Genomic DNA, 14,997 nt, shown 5'->3' on the forward strand with positions numbered 1-14,997 from the left:
TGCTGTTCGTGTTTTGGTCGTGTTTCCGTGTGTTCCGGCTTCCTGGATTGGCAGTGGATGTCGTCACCCACATATTACTATATAAAATATAGTAATAATGCACATATATGTACCTTTGGTTTCTACCGTCATGGTATCAATCATTAATATGTGTGCAGACAAGGTAAAAAAAAAAAAAAAGGGAAGATGAAGCCTCAAGTCCGTTTCCTGAGCGGCCTGGTCAGAAGTCTCCAGGCATCCCTGAACAAAAGATTTCTTGGAATCTTCATTAATGTGGCCAGGACACAAGATGGGGTCACTGCCCCCTTTTCAGACCCAGTCTACCTCAAAGCAGCTGTCTTGGATCCAGCTTTTGCTCTGTTGTGGGTGGAGCCCCATGTGCTGGTCAATCGTGATGTCAAGGCAGAGGTGGCACTACGAGTTAAAGGTAAATTTTATTGAGTTTGATTTAACTTTTTTTCCCCTCACAGTCTGATCTTATTGATTGCAACAATAATATTTTTTTCAGTCTAACACACTTCATCACCCACACTAATGGTAATAAGGGCTTGTTTGCCAGAACTGATCCTGCAAGATGCAGCAGGGACAGGGCAACCTGTGCCTCTTATTGACGAAGAACAGGGAGAGCTTGGACAAGGAGAAGGGCTGTTTGCTGCATACCATAATAGACAGAAGAAGGATGTGGGGACCACTCCAGCACTACAGCTAAGTCACTACCTTGACATAGCAGCAGGACAGAATGTTCTTTTGTTCTGGGAAATGAACATGAAGACTCTTCCTTCACTGTTCCAAGTGGCCATCAGAGTCTTGGCGGTGCCTGCCTCCAGTGCTGCAGTGGAGCGAGTTTTCAGCCGTGGCAGCATCATTCTACGGCCCCATCGTGCACAAATGACTGACAGACTTTTAGCCAATATGGTCTTTTGCAAGTGCAATGCAGCATAGGACCCTGAAATGACAGAGAATGTGCAACCCTGATGACGAGTTGAGTAGGCACTAATTGAATTAGCAGTAATTGATAAGGGACTAAATTAGTGAGCACTAGACGAGGTGGCCGAGTGGTTAAGGCGATGGATTGCTAATCCATTGTGCTCTGCACGCATGGGTTCAAATCCCATCCTCGTCGTGCTTGCTTCTCCTGTGCTTCAAGGTGTTCCTTGGAGTTACTATGCAGTGGTGGTATCCCAACATGGCCGGAGGCTGTCTTTGCTTCCAATAACCTAAGATTCTCACTAGCATTACCTGTAAGCTACATTTTGTTTATATAGTAAAGCATCAATACAAGTGTGTGAGGAGTGAGATAGAAAAGAAAGGATGAAGAACAGGGAAAGTTGAAACACCGATATGTTGTCAAAGGTAAAACAAGTGCAGATATATTAGTATTAATGAACCATTAACAGGAGAACTAACAGTGCTATGTAAATATGACTGTTACCTGGTTAGTTGTTGGACTACAGAGACCACTATATAAACAGGTGTAGACAGCACACATTGATGTCTAGTTGAACCGCATCATCGATGACTAGTTTGATGAGGACTAGTTGAATAATGGCTAGTTAAATAAGTAATCGTTGAATTGGGACTAGTTCAGTAAGGACTAATTGAATAAAGAAGAGTTGAATGAGGGCTAGTTGAGTATGGACTTGTTTAATGAGTTTTAGATGAGCAAGGACGAGTTAAATAAGGGTTAGATGAATGAGGGCTATTTGATAAAGATTGGTTGAATGATCACGGATTGAGTAGGCACTAATTGAATTAGCAGTAATTGATAAGGGACTAGATTAACGAGCACTAGACGAGGTGGCCGAGTGGTTAAGGCGATGGATTGCTAATCCATTGTGCTCTGCACGCATGGGTTCAAATCCCATCCTCGTCGGGCTTGCTTCTCCTGTGCTTGGAGGTGTTCCTTGGAGTTACTATGCGGTGGTGGTTTCCCAGCATGGCTGGCTGATATCTTTGCTTCGAATAACTTAAGATGCTCAGTAGCATTACCTGTAAGCTACATTTTGTTTATATAGTAAAGCATGAATACAATACAAGCTAGGTGCTTTCCAGAGACCAATCGCATGACTCCCAAACAACTGTCAAATAAACACTGGCAAGGAACAACCCCCCTTTCAGAGAGAAGACCTACCTGCTGAAAAACAGGTGGCTAGAGCAAGAAGAGGAGTGAGATAGAAAAGAAAGGATGAAGAACAGGGAAAGGTGAGACACCGATATGTTGTCAAAGGTAAAACAAGTGCAGATATATTAGTATTAATGAACCATTAACAGCAGAACTAACAGTTCTATGTAAATATGACTGTTAGTTGTTGGACTACAGAGACCAATATATAAACAGGTGTAGACAGCACACATTGATGTCTAGTTGAACTGCATCATCGATGACTAGTTTAATGAGGACTAGTTGAACAATAGCTAGTTAAACAAGTAATCGTTGATTTGGGACTAGTGTATTAGGGACTAATTGAATAAAGAAGAGTTGAATGAGGGCTAGTTGAGTATGGACTTGTTGAATGAGTTTTAGATGAGCAAGGACGAGTTAAATAAGGGTGAGATGAATGAGGGCTATTTGATAAGGAGTAGTTGAATGATGACGAGTTGAGTAGGCACTAATTGAATTAGCAGTAATTGATTAGGTACTAGATTAACGAGCACTAGACGAGTTGGCCGAGTGGTTAAGGCGATGGATTGCTAATCCATTGTGCTCTGCACGCATGGGTTCAAATCCCATCCTCGTCTTGCTTGCTTCTTCTGTGCTTTGAGGTGTTCCTTGGATTTACTATGTGGTGGTGGTACCCCAACATGGCTGGATGCTGTCTTTGTTTGAAATAACTAAAGATGCTAACTAGCATTACCTGTAAGCTACATTTTGTTTATATAGTAAAGCATCAATACAATACAAGCTCGGTGCTTTCCAGAGAGCAATCGCATGACCCCCAAACAACTGTCAAATAAACAATGGCAAAGAACAACCCCCCTTTCAGAGATAAGACCTACCTGCTGAAAAACAGGTGGCTAGAGCAAGAAGAGGAGTGAGATAGAAAAGAAAGGATGAAGAACAGGGAAAGGTGAGACACCGATATGTTGTCAAAGGTAAAACAAGTGCAGATATATTAGTATTAATGAACCATTAACAGGAGAACTAACAGTTCTATGTAAATATGACTGTTAGTTGTTGGACTAGAGAGACCACTATATAGACAGGTGTAGACAGCACAAATTGATGTCTAGTTGAACTGCATCATCGATGACTAGTTTGATGAGGACTAGTTGAATAATGGCTAGTTAAATAAGTAATCGTTGAATTGGGACTAGTTGAGTTAGGACTAATTGAATAAAGAAGAGTTGAATGAGGGCTAGTTGAGTATGGACTTGTTGAATGAGTTTTAGATGAGCAAGGACGAGTTAAATAAGGGTGAGATGATTGAGGGCTATTTGATAAAGATTGGTTGAATGATCACGGGTTGAGTAGGCACTAATTGAATTAGCAGTAATTGATTAGGGACTAGATTAGCGAGCACTAGACGAGGTGGCCGAGTGGTTAAGGCGATGGATTGCTAATCCATTGTGCTCTGCACGCATGGGTTCAAATCCCATCCTTGTCAGGCTTGCTTCTCCTGTGCTTTGAGGTGTTCCTTGGAGTTACTATGCGGTGGTGGTTTCCCAGCATGGCCAGCTGTTATCTTTGCTTTGAATAACTTAAGATGCTCAGTAGCATTTCCTGTAAGCTACATTTTGTTTATATAGTAAAGCATAAATACAATACAAGCTAGGTGCTTTCCAGAGACCAATCGCATGACTCCCAAACAACTGTCAAATAAACACTGGCAAGGAACAACCCCTCTTTCAGAGAGAAGACCTACCTGCTGAAAAACAGGTGGCTAGAGCAAGAAGAGGAGTGAGATAGAAAAGAAAGGATGAAGAACAGGGAAAGGAAAAACAAGTTCAGATATATTAGTTTTAATGAACCATTAACAGCAGAACTAACAGTTCTATGTAAATATGACTGTTAGTTGTTGGACTACAGAGACCACTATATAAACAGGTGTAGACAGCACACATTGATGTCTAGTTGAACTGCATCATCGATGACTAGTTTAACGAGGACTAGTTGAATAATGGCTAGTTAAACAAGTAATCGTTGATTTGGGACTAGTGTATTAAGGACTAATTGAATAAAGAAGAGTTGAATGAGGGCTAGTTGAGTATGGACTTGTTGAATGAGTTTTAGATGAGCAAGGACGAGTTAAATAAGGGTGAGATGAATGAGGGCTATTTGATAAGGAGTAGTTGAATGATGACGAGTTGAGTAGGCACTAATTGAATTAGCAGTAATTGATTAGGTACTAGATTAACGAGCACTAGACGAGGTGGCCGAGTGGTTAAGGCGATGGATTGCTAATCCATTGTGCTCTGCACGCATGGGTTCAAATCCCATCCTTGTCGTGCTTGCTTCTTCTGTGCTTTGAGGTGTTCCTTGGATTTACTATGTGGTGGTGGTATCCCAACATGGCCGGATGCTGTCTTTGTTTGAAATAACTAAAGATGCTAACTAGTATACCTGTAAGCTACATTTTGTTTATATAGTAAAGCATCAATACAATACAAGCTAGGTGCTTTCCAGAGAGCAATCGCATGACCCCCAAACAACTGTCAAATAAACAATGGCAAGGAACAACCCCCCTTTCAGAGATAAGACCTACCTGCTGAAAAACAGATGGCTAGAGCAAGAAGAGGAGTGAGATAGAAAAGAAAGGATGAAGAACAGGGAAAGGTGAGACACCGATATGTTGTCAAAGGTAAAACAAGTGCAGATATATTAGTATTAATGAACCATTAACAGGAGAGCTAACAGTTCTATGTAAATATGACTGTTAGTTGTTGGACTAGAGAGACCACTATATAAACAGGTGTAGACAGCACAAATTGATGTCTAGTTGAACTGCATCATCGATGACTAGTTTGATGAGGACTAGTTGAATAATGGCTAGTTAAATAAGTAATCGTTGAATTGGGACTAGTTGAGTAAGGACTAATTGAATAAAGAAGAGTTGAATGAGGGCTAGTTGAGTATGGACTTGTTGAATGAGTTTTAGATGAGCAAGGACGAGTTAAATAAGGGTTAAATGAATGAGGGCTATTTGATAAAGATTGGTTGAATGATCACGGATTGAGTAGGCACTAATTGAATTAGCAGTAATTGATTAGGGACTAGATTAACGAGCACTAGACGAGGTGGCCGAGTGGTTAAGGCGATGGATTGCTAATCCATTGTGCTCTGCACGCATGGGTTCAAATCCCATCCTCGTCGGGCTTGCTTCTCCTGTGCTTGGAGGTGTTCCTTGGAGTTACTATGCGGTGGTGGTTTCCCAGCATGGCTGGCTGATATCTTTGCTTCAAATAACTTAAGATGCTCAGTAGCATTACCTGTAAGCTACATTTTGTTTATATAGTAAAGCATGAATACAATACAAGCTAGGTGCTTTCCAGAGACCAATCGCATGACTCCCAAACAACTGTCAAATAAACACTGGCAAGGAACAACCCCCCTTTCAGAGAGAAGACCTACCTGCTGAAAAACAGGTGGCTAGAGCAAGAAGAGGAGTGAGATAGAAAAGAAAGGATGAAGAACAGGGAAAGGTGAGACACCGATATGTTGTCAAAGGTAAAACAAGTGCAGATATATTAGTATTAATGAACCATTAACAGCAGAACTAACAGTTCTATGTAAATATGACTGTTAGTTGTTGGACTACAGAGACCAATATATAAACAGGTGTAGACAGCACACATTGATGTCTAGTTGAACTGCATCATCGATGACTAGTTTAATGAGGACTAGTTGAACAATAGCTAGTTAAACAAGTAATCGTTGATTTGGGACTAGTGTATTAGGGACTAATTGAATAAAGAAGAGTTGAATGAGGGCTAGTTGAGTATGGACTTGTTGAATGAGTTTTAGATGAGCAAGGACGAGTTAAATAAGGGTGAGATGAATGAGGGCTATTTGATAAGGAGTAGTTGAATGATGACGAGTTGAGTAGGCACTAATTGAATTAGCAGTAATTGATTAGGTACTAGATTAACGAGCACTAGACGAGGTGGCCGAGTGGTTAAGGCGATGGATTGCTAATCCATTGTGCTCTGCACGCATGGGTTCAAATCCCATCCTCGTCGTGCTTGCTTCTTCTGTGCTTTGAGGTGTTCCTTGGATTTACTATGTGGTGGTGGTACCCCAACATGGCTGGATGCTGTCTTTGTTTGAAATAACTAAAGATGCTAACTAGCATTACCTGTAAGCTACATTTTGTTTATATAGTAAAGCATCAATACAATACAAGCTCGGTGCTTTCCAGAGAGCAATCGCATGACCCCCAAACAACTGTCAAATAAACAATGGCAAAGAACAACCCCCCTTTCAGAGATAAGACCTACCTGCTGAAAAACAGGTGGCTAGAGCAAGAAGAGGAGTGAGATAGAAAAGAAAGGATGAAGAACAGGGAAAGGTGAGACACCGATATGTTGTCAAAGGTAAAACAAGTGCAGATATATTAGTATTAATGAACCATTAACAGGAGAACTAACAGTTCTATGTAAATATGACTGTTAGTTGTTGGACTAGAGAGACCACTATATAGACAGGTGTAGACAGCACAAATTGATGTCTAGTTGAACTGCATCATCGATGACTAGTTTGATGAGGACTAGTTGAATAATGGCTGGTTAAATAAGTAATCGTTGAATTGGGACTAGTTGAGTTAGGACTAATTGAATAAAGAAGAGTTGAATGAGGGCTAGTTGAGTATGGACTTGTTGAATGAGTTTTAGATGAGCAAGGACGAGTTAAATAAGGGTGAGATGATTGAGGGCTATTTGATAAAGATTGGTTGAATGATCACGGGTTGAGTAGGCACTAATTGAATTAGCAGTAATTGATTAGGGACTAGATTAGCGAGCACTAGACGAGGTGGCCGAGTGGTTAAGGCGATGGATTGCTAATCCATTGTGCTCTGCACGCATGGGTTCAAATCCCATCCTTGTCGGGCTTGCTTCTCCTGTGCTTTGAGGTGTTCCTTGGAGTTACTATGCGGTGGTGGTTTCCCAGCATGGCCAGCTGTTATCTTTGCTTTGAATAACTTAAGATGCTCAGTAGCATTTCCTGTAAGCTACATTTTGTTTATATAGTAAAGCATAAATACAATACAAGCTAGGTGCTTTCCAGAGACCAATCGCATGACTCCCAAACAACTGTCAAATAAACACTGGCAAGGAACAACCCCTCTTTCAGAGAGAAGACCTACCTGCTGAAAAACAGGTGGCTAGAGCAAGAAGAGGAGTGAGATAGAAAAGAAAGGATGAAGAACAGGGAAAGGTAAAACAAGTTCAGATATATTAGTTTTAATGAACCATTAACAGCAGAACTAACAGTTCTATGTAAATATGACTGTTAGTTGTTGGACTACAGAGACCACTATATAAACAGGTGTAGACAGCACACATTGATGTCTAGTTGAACTGCATCATCGATGACTAGTTTAACGAGGACTAGTTGAATAATGGCTAGTTAAACAAGTAATCGTTGATTTGGGACTAGTGTATTAAGGACTAATTGAATAAAGAAGAGTTGAATGAGGGCTAGTTGAGTATGGACTTGTTGAATGAGTTTTAGATGAGCAAGGACGAGTTAAATAAGGGTGAGATGAATGAGGGCTATTTGATAAGGAGTAGTTGAATGATGACGAGTTGAGTAGGCACTAATTGAATTAGCAGTAATTGATTAGGTACTAGATTAACGAGCACTAGACGAGGTGGCCGAGTGGTTAAGGCGATGGATTGCTAATCCATTGTGCTCTGCACGCATGGGTTCAAATCCCATCCTCGTCGTGCTTGCTTCTTCTGTGCTTTGAGGTGTTCCTTGGATTTACTATGTGGTGGTGGTACCCCAACATGGCTGGATGCTGTCTTTGTTTGAAATAACTAAAGATGCTAACTAGCATTACCTGTAAGCTACATTTTGTTTATATAGTAAAGCATCAATACAATACAAGCTCGGTGCTTTCCAGAGAGCAATCGCATGACCCCCAAACAACTGTCAAATAAACAATGGCAAAGAACAACCCCCCTTTCAGAGATAAGACCTACCTGCTGAAAAACAGGTGGCTAGAGCAAGAAGAGGAGTGAGATAGAAAAGAAAGGATGAAGAACAGGGAAAGGTGAGACACCGATATGTTGTCAAAGGTAAAACAAGTGCAGATATATTAGTATTAATGAACCATTAACAGGAGAACTAACAGTTCTATGTAAATATGACTGTTAGTTGTTGGACTAGAGAGACCACTATATAGACAGGTGTAGACAGCACAAATTGATGTCTAGTTGAACTGCATCATCGATGACTAGTTTGATGAGGACTAGTTGAATAATGGCTAGTTAAATAAGTAATCGTTGAATTGGGACTAGTTGAGTTAGGACTAATTGAATAAAGAAGAGTTGAATGAGGGCTAGTTGAGTATGGACTTGTTGAATGAGTTTTAGATGAGCAAGGACGAGTTAAATAAGGGTGAGATGATTGAGGGCTATTTGATAAAGATTGGTTGAATGATCACGGGTTGAGTAGGCACTAATTGAATTAGCAGTAATTGATTAGGGACTAGATTAGCGAGCACTAGACGAGGTGGCCGAGTGGTTAAGGCGATGGATTGCTAATCCATTGTGCTCTGCACGCATGGGTTCAAATCCCATCCTTGTCGGGCTTGCTTCTCCTGTGCTTTGAGGTGTTCCTTGGAGTTACTATGCGGTGGTGGTTTCCCAGCATGGCCAGCTGTTATCTTTGCTTTGAATAACTTAAGATGCTCAGTAGCATTTCCTGTAAGCTACATTTTGTTTATATAGTAAAGCATAAATACAATACAAGCTAGGTGCTTTCCAGAGACCAATCGCATGACTCCCAAACAACTGTCAAATAAACACTGGCAAGGAACAACCCCTCTTTCAGAGAGAAGACCTACCTGCTGAAAAACAGGTGGCTAGAGCAAGAAGAGGAGTGAGATAGAAAAGAAAGGATGAAGAACAGGGAAAGGTAAAACAAGTTCAGATATATTAGTTTTAATGAACCATTAACAGCAGAACTAACAGTTCTATGTAAATATGACTGTTAGTTGTTGGACTACAGAGACCACTATATAAACAGGTGTAGACAGCACACATTGATGTCTAGTTGAACTGCATCATCGATGACTAGTTTAAGATTCTTGCTTAGTCATGTCCCACAAACCCACCTTTTAAAAAGCCGCAATGTGGGCATTTCTAAGCAGTCCCATATTGGTCTACAGCACTTTCCCCAGGAACCATGGCCATGTGGAGGCCCCGCCAACCTTCTGCAAGTGAAGGTCTAAGCAGCATCCATGCTTAGACTGCACAGCAATGCTACCAACCTCAGGATATGGCTTGTAATGTCAGACTTTCAGGACACGCATTGATGTGGGGAGGAATTGATTGTACAGGTAGGTGTTAATCCTGCTGGGCAAACGTGCCTGACGCGCCTCCTACAGCGCCCTAGTTCAGCTGCAGGGTCATCAGCCGGGGACCACCGCTCATCGGAGTTTCACTCGCTTTAACCCCGGAACACCTCCTGGTGGCGGAGCGGTAGCAGGGACGTCTCCCTGCCACCCCCTGCAGCTTACCCACGCTATTGCTTAGACCCCCAAATCTTGTCCCTTCTCCTCAGTCACAGCCAGAAACTTCCTTTCTCCGCTTCCGCAGCGAGGGCCTTGGTTTCCCTTCGGAGCTCAGCTCCCGTTGTTCCTAACTCCTGTAGCAGCCTCGTCGTTGACGTACCGACGAAGCCCCGACAGCCTACCTCCACCGGGTAGATAGCAGTGGATCAGCCTGCCTCCCTGCACTCGGCAGCCAAGTCAGCATATTTGGCTGCTTTCCGCTCGTATGCAGCTGGGACTCCCTCCTCCCAGGGGATGGTGAGCTCTACGAGCTCAACAGACTTGGTCGCAGAAGACCATAGGACGATGTCTGGCCGGAGCGATGTGATGGAGATCTCGCGGGGGAACTGTAGCTGTTTGCCGATATCAGCCCTCATGCTCCAGTCCCTTGCCTGAGAAATAACGCTCCGGGGGCCTCGTTGGCAGGTGACTCTGCTTCCTTCTCCTGGCCTAACGAACCTGACGGGCAGCTGTTTGCTTGTGGGATGGTTGTTGGCCTCCCGTCTGCGGTTCTCAAGGACTTCAGCCAGCTTTGACAGGACTTGGTCGTGCCGCCACCTATAGCGCCCCTGCCCCAGCGCAGCCTTGCAGCCCGACAGTAGATGCTGTAGGCTGGCATTGGATGCACTGCAGAGGGGACAGCTCTCTTCCTTGCCAAACCACTGGTGGAGGTTTCTGGGGCATGGCAAGGTGTCGTAGGTTGCCCTGAGCAGAAAGCTGAGTCTGGCTTGTGGCATCTTCCACAGGTCAGCCCAGCTAAGGGGTCTCTTGATGGTGCCTTCCCACCTGGTCCATCTTCCTTGGCGACCTTGCGACACAGCCTTGATGGTGTACTGCTCCTGATTTGCCCTTGACACTTCCTCCACAACCATGGCTCTCCGTTCCCTCTTCGTGGCCTTGGACCACAAGCGTGGGGACTCTCCCCATCCAAGCCCCGCTCTCCCTGCTTGCGTCCCGCCGACTATCTCCTGGTGTTGGAGTCTGCCAATGGCCCTGTCTACCTCTGGGCCTGCTTGCCACTTCCGACCTGTTCGGGTGGGGACAAGTGCACTCCTCACAGTGGGATCCGAGGATTCTTTTAGTTCAAGGACCAACCTCGCCTTTTCCTGCTTGTAGCCCAGGGTGATTGACTGGATGGGCAGCTGCAGCGAAGTCGCCCCAAATAAGCCTGTGTCGGAGAAGCCACGCGGAAGACCCAGCCACTTCCGGATGTAGGAGTTGGCGAGCCTATCCAACCCGTTGACTGTGGAGGACGGAATGTCACACATCTTCAGTGGCCACAGGACCCTCGGGTACAAAGTGAAGTTGTAGCACCACAATTTGTACTTTCCGGGGAGCTGGTTGTTAATGCTCGCCAGGCCTTCTGAGAGTTGCTTCCGTACAGCCTTGCCTGCGTGCTTGTCCGACAGATCGGCACTGTACTGCCTTCCCAGGCTTCGGATGGACTGGTTGGCCAGTAGAGGGATTTGCTCGCCTCCTGCGACAAAGATGGTACCGTCATTCCTGGTGCCTTTGCGCAAGGAGAGGCTCCGTGATTTGGAGGGTTTTATCCTCATCCTTGCCCATGTCACCAGCTCGTCTAGCCTTTTCAGGCACCTTCTTGTGCATGGGGCTGTCTGCAACACCAGAGTCACATCGTCCATATAGCTACGAAGCGGTGGTAGCTTCTGCCCTGTCTGGAGCCTTATTCCTCCTCTGGTCTGCCGGGCTCCGTGGAGGATGACAAACAAGACTGGGGAGATGGCGCACCCCATTGCAATGCCAACTTCCAGGCGCTGCCATCCTGTTGTGAAGTCTTGGAGGCTGAAACACATCTGGAAGTCCCTAAAGTAGCTGGTTACCAGGTTGTTGATCGAATCAGGTACGTGGAAGAACTCCAATGCAAACTGGATGAGCTTGTGGGGGACAGATCCATAAGCGTTGGTGAGGTAAAGCCACACCACATGGAGGTCCCTCTTCTCCTGCTTGGCTCTCTGGATCTGCCCCCAAATCATTGAAGAATGTTCCACGCATCCTGGGAAGCCTGGCACTCCTGCTTTCTGGCAGCTGGTGTCGATGTAGTCATTCTCTGGGAGGTAAGATGTTAGCCTCTTGGCCATGACTCCAAAAAAGACCTTTCCCTCGACGTTTAGGAGTGCAATGCTCCTGAACTGACTGATGTTGCGGGACTCCTGTTCTTTCGGAAGAGTAACCTACAACTGCATTTTACATTGTTAATTTTGGTTTACATCAGTCAACAGCATTGTATCACCTTTATTATAAATAAGCATTCCACAAAGCCACGTACGAGTTAAAATCTTTATTGGCCAAAGCTGATCAGAATCTTTTATGCAGATGACATATTTCTGCCAGCCTTGAGACACCTAAGCATTTCCTGCAGAAGTCTAGGAGGCAGCTTGGAAGAGCTTTTTCTGCTGCACAGAACCATGGTCATCAGAAACATGCTCTGTCAAGTAGTGGACGGCCTGTGAGTAGTCTTTGCCCTTCTCATGGTGCTGGCTGAAGGTAGTCTGGGTGCCAGGAGGGTACAGGCCATACAGGAGTTTGAAGTCAAAGTCTGGATTGGGGGAAGCCGAGAAACCACCCACACCAAACTGGGGAACCACCACACTTGTGAATCCCTGCTGTCCTTGGCCCAGTTGGTCAGCTGGATAGCCAAATTCTTCCGTCTGCCGCTGGAAGTTGCCAAGTTCAGCTTCCCTCATAACACTGGCAGCTTCTCCTGACTGGAAGCTCGGTTCAGGTGGTGGTAGAGGGGGTGATGGGAGAAAGTCACTGGCATCCATGGTCTGGGCATCATCTGCTGCATCAGTCAAGCTTCGGGGAGGAACAGTCCACTCGGTTTCTGTGGAGAAACAAGTCAGGATACAGTACCCAACCACAAGACTAGTACCATGCATCAGACTTATTTGGTAGCCAAGACTGACCAGCTCCAGCCGTTCCTGAACCAACAGCTCCTGCTTGAAATGGTACAGAAGAACCAGAGACAACATAGCCAGGCTGAAGGGGCACAAGTGACCCAGTACCGGCAGCTCCTGCCTGAAGGGGCACAAGTGACCCAGTACCGACAGCTCCTGCCTGAAGGGGCACAAGTGACCCAGTACCGACAGCTCCTGCCTGAAGGGGCACAAGTGACCCAGTACCGACAGCTCCTGCCTGAAGGGGCAAAGCAGACCCAGTACCGACAGCGCCTGCCTGAAGGGGCACAAGTGACCCAGTACCGACATAGTATCCCACAGCAGGTGCAGCCGAGTCCAGGCTGCTCCCTACTGGAGTTGTGTAGCCAACAAGCTGAGGGGGGTTAGGGTTTTGGACAAATACTGGTGCAGATACCAGTCTAGGGGCACTGTAGAGTACTGGTGCTGAGCGACCTGTGGGTGCTCCCTGGTAGGAGGCAAAGTTGCCACCAGCACCGCTGCCACCACCACTCTGTTGGTGAGATTTTGATCCTGGGGACAGAAAACAGAAGATTTAAGCTGAGTGTGATACAACTACACATGCCATGTCTTCAGCAAATCATAGCCTACCCTTCAAATGCATCCCACATGACTCCACAATCAACAACACACAGAGGGAAGCCCTGAAAAACAAGAACACAACATCAGAAACTTCTAGAACCGGCTGGAAACAGTTGCTTCCAACCAAGACTGTACCAAACCTCAGGAAGAAGCCTGCAGTCTTCATAATGAAAGTCAGAAGTAAAGAAGTCAGCATAGCTGAGAGTTTTTTAATGTTGCCAGGGACCAGTTCTGACCAACCACAGCTTAACGGGCTAACGACACACAGCTGCTGTGGTCTGACTCCAAGGAACCATTCTTACCTCAGCTGATGCTCCAACTGACTACGTTTACATGGACCACAATACTCCCAACATAACCAGATGGAGGAAAGAGTTGCATTAAGAAATGTATATGTAAATAGCAACATTAAACTAATCAAGTTAGTATTTTCATTAAGTGATAATCACACAGCGACACCTAACTGAGGCCCTATGCTCCAGACGGGGCAAAGAGTCAAGTAAGTCAAAAGATAATCACATTAAGGTAGGTGGAGTATCCCGACCATAAACTATATTTAGATGGACAACAGCAATCAGATTATTGCCTGTAACCAAATTAACGTTGTCCTCATGTTTGTTCTGGGTCTACCATGGCTTTTCAGGAGCTGTCAATAGTGATTCTGGGTCAGATGCCAGTGACCTTCTCCCTTCACCCTCTCTACCACCGACTGGACCAGGGGCCTCATGTACAAAGAGTGCGTGGATTTCAATGTGAATCCGTGCGTGTAATTCTTGCGTTTTTCAAAACTGTGCGTACGCCCAAATCAATGCACGTTTCTTTGAACATCACAATAAACGTGGATTTGAGCGCACATGCGGGAGCACAACATTCCGCTCAATCCTCCCTCAAATACATACAATTGAATATGATAATGAGGATAATTATCCATTAAAAACCGCTCATCCTGGTCCGGTCTCCGCTCCCTATTGGTAACAGAACTTTGATATGCCCGCACGAAAAGGGAAACAACAAGGGACACAGTTACAGCAATATATAACTCCGTTCACACGAGGCAGCCTCAACATGGCCGACAGAGCAGCAGCGACCCCACAAGGCAAGACACCTGTCTCTGAGGCCGCTCTCTCCCTGCAGATGCTCCGAGAGGAACTTCAAACTTCCAGAGAAGCGGTGCTGACACAGATAAAGGCTGAAATCATGGCATCGTCTCAAGGAGTTAAAAATGACATTGAGTCTCTCCGCGCGCAGACAACCGCGGACATACAAGCTTTACGAGAAGAACTGACCGGTGAGTTGACAGCTCTGCTCCTCACAGGCCGAGACGGCTAACACACAGGAGATTGAAACCACGCCACCACGACACCATGAACAGAGTAATCTCCAGAGGTGTGGACTCGAGCTAGACTCGAGTCATGAATTTGATGACTTTAGACTCGACTTGACAAAATGTTAAGACTTGCAACTCGACTTGAACTTGAGAAGACTTGCTACTTTCACCAAAACACAAAGATTAAAAAGTATGTTAATAACGAACACGCTCTGTGTGTGTGTGTGTGTGTGTGTGTGTGTGTGTGTGTGTGTGTGTGTGTGTGTGTGTGTGTGTGTGTGTGTGTGTGTGTGTGTGTGTGTGTGTGTGTGTGTGTGCGTGTGTGTGTGCGTGTGTATGCATTTGTGTGTGTGCGAGCTGGCAAAGCATCCAATCAAATTAGATCCACGTTGCGACAGCATCCAATCAAATTGCAGGACAACCAATGACGAAGAAA

General features: G+C 45.0%; 10 non-coding genes across 10 annotated transcripts; all 10 read left to right on the forward strand.

Annotated features, from left to right (window-relative positions):
• The first annotated feature begins 1,041 nt into the window (after nucleotides 1–1,041).
• Nucleotides 1,042–1,123, forward strand: trnas-gcu (transfer RNA serine (anticodon GCU)). The gene has a single exon. It is a non-coding gene; the product is annotated as a tRNA-Ser (tRNA).
• A 668-nt stretch (nucleotides 1,124–1,791) lies between these two features.
• On the forward strand, nucleotides 1,792–1,873 carry trnas-gcu (transfer RNA serine (anticodon GCU)). The gene has a single exon. It is a non-coding gene; the product is annotated as a tRNA-Ser (tRNA).
• A 784-nt stretch (nucleotides 1,874–2,657) lies between these two features.
• trnas-gcu (transfer RNA serine (anticodon GCU)) lies at nucleotides 2,658–2,739 on the forward strand. Its single transcript has one exon. It is a non-coding gene; the product is annotated as a tRNA-Ser (tRNA).
• Nucleotides 2,740–3,523: 784 nt separating this feature from the next.
• trnas-gcu (transfer RNA serine (anticodon GCU)) lies at nucleotides 3,524–3,605 on the forward strand. The gene has a single exon. It is a non-coding gene; the product is annotated as a tRNA-Ser (tRNA).
• Nucleotides 3,606–4,364: 759 nt separating this feature from the next.
• Nucleotides 4,365–4,446, forward strand: trnas-gcu (transfer RNA serine (anticodon GCU)). Its single transcript has one exon. It is a non-coding gene; the product is annotated as a tRNA-Ser (tRNA).
• A 783-nt stretch (nucleotides 4,447–5,229) lies between these two features.
• On the forward strand, nucleotides 5,230–5,311 carry trnas-gcu (transfer RNA serine (anticodon GCU)). The gene has a single exon. It is a non-coding gene; the product is annotated as a tRNA-Ser (tRNA).
• A 784-nt stretch (nucleotides 5,312–6,095) lies between these two features.
• On the forward strand, nucleotides 6,096–6,177 carry trnas-gcu (transfer RNA serine (anticodon GCU)). The gene has a single exon. It is a non-coding gene; the product is annotated as a tRNA-Ser (tRNA).
• Nucleotides 6,178–6,961: 784 nt separating this feature from the next.
• On the forward strand, nucleotides 6,962–7,043 carry trnas-gcu (transfer RNA serine (anticodon GCU)). Its single transcript has one exon. It is a non-coding gene; the product is annotated as a tRNA-Ser (tRNA).
• Nucleotides 7,044–7,802: 759 nt separating this feature from the next.
• trnas-gcu (transfer RNA serine (anticodon GCU)) lies at nucleotides 7,803–7,884 on the forward strand. The gene has a single exon. It is a non-coding gene; the product is annotated as a tRNA-Ser (tRNA).
• Nucleotides 7,885–8,668: 784 nt separating this feature from the next.
• trnas-gcu (transfer RNA serine (anticodon GCU)) lies at nucleotides 8,669–8,750 on the forward strand. Its single transcript has one exon. It is a non-coding gene; the product is annotated as a tRNA-Ser (tRNA).
• The last annotated feature ends 6,247 nt before the right edge of the window (nucleotides 8,751–14,997 follow it).

The sequence above is a fragment of the Cololabis saira genome, chromosome 23 (genome assembly GCF_033807715.1).
Source record: "Cololabis saira isolate AMF1-May2022 chromosome 23, fColSai1.1, whole genome shotgun sequence".
NCBI classification, from domain to species: domain Eukaryota; kingdom Metazoa; phylum Chordata; class Actinopteri; order Beloniformes; family Belonidae; genus Cololabis; species Cololabis saira.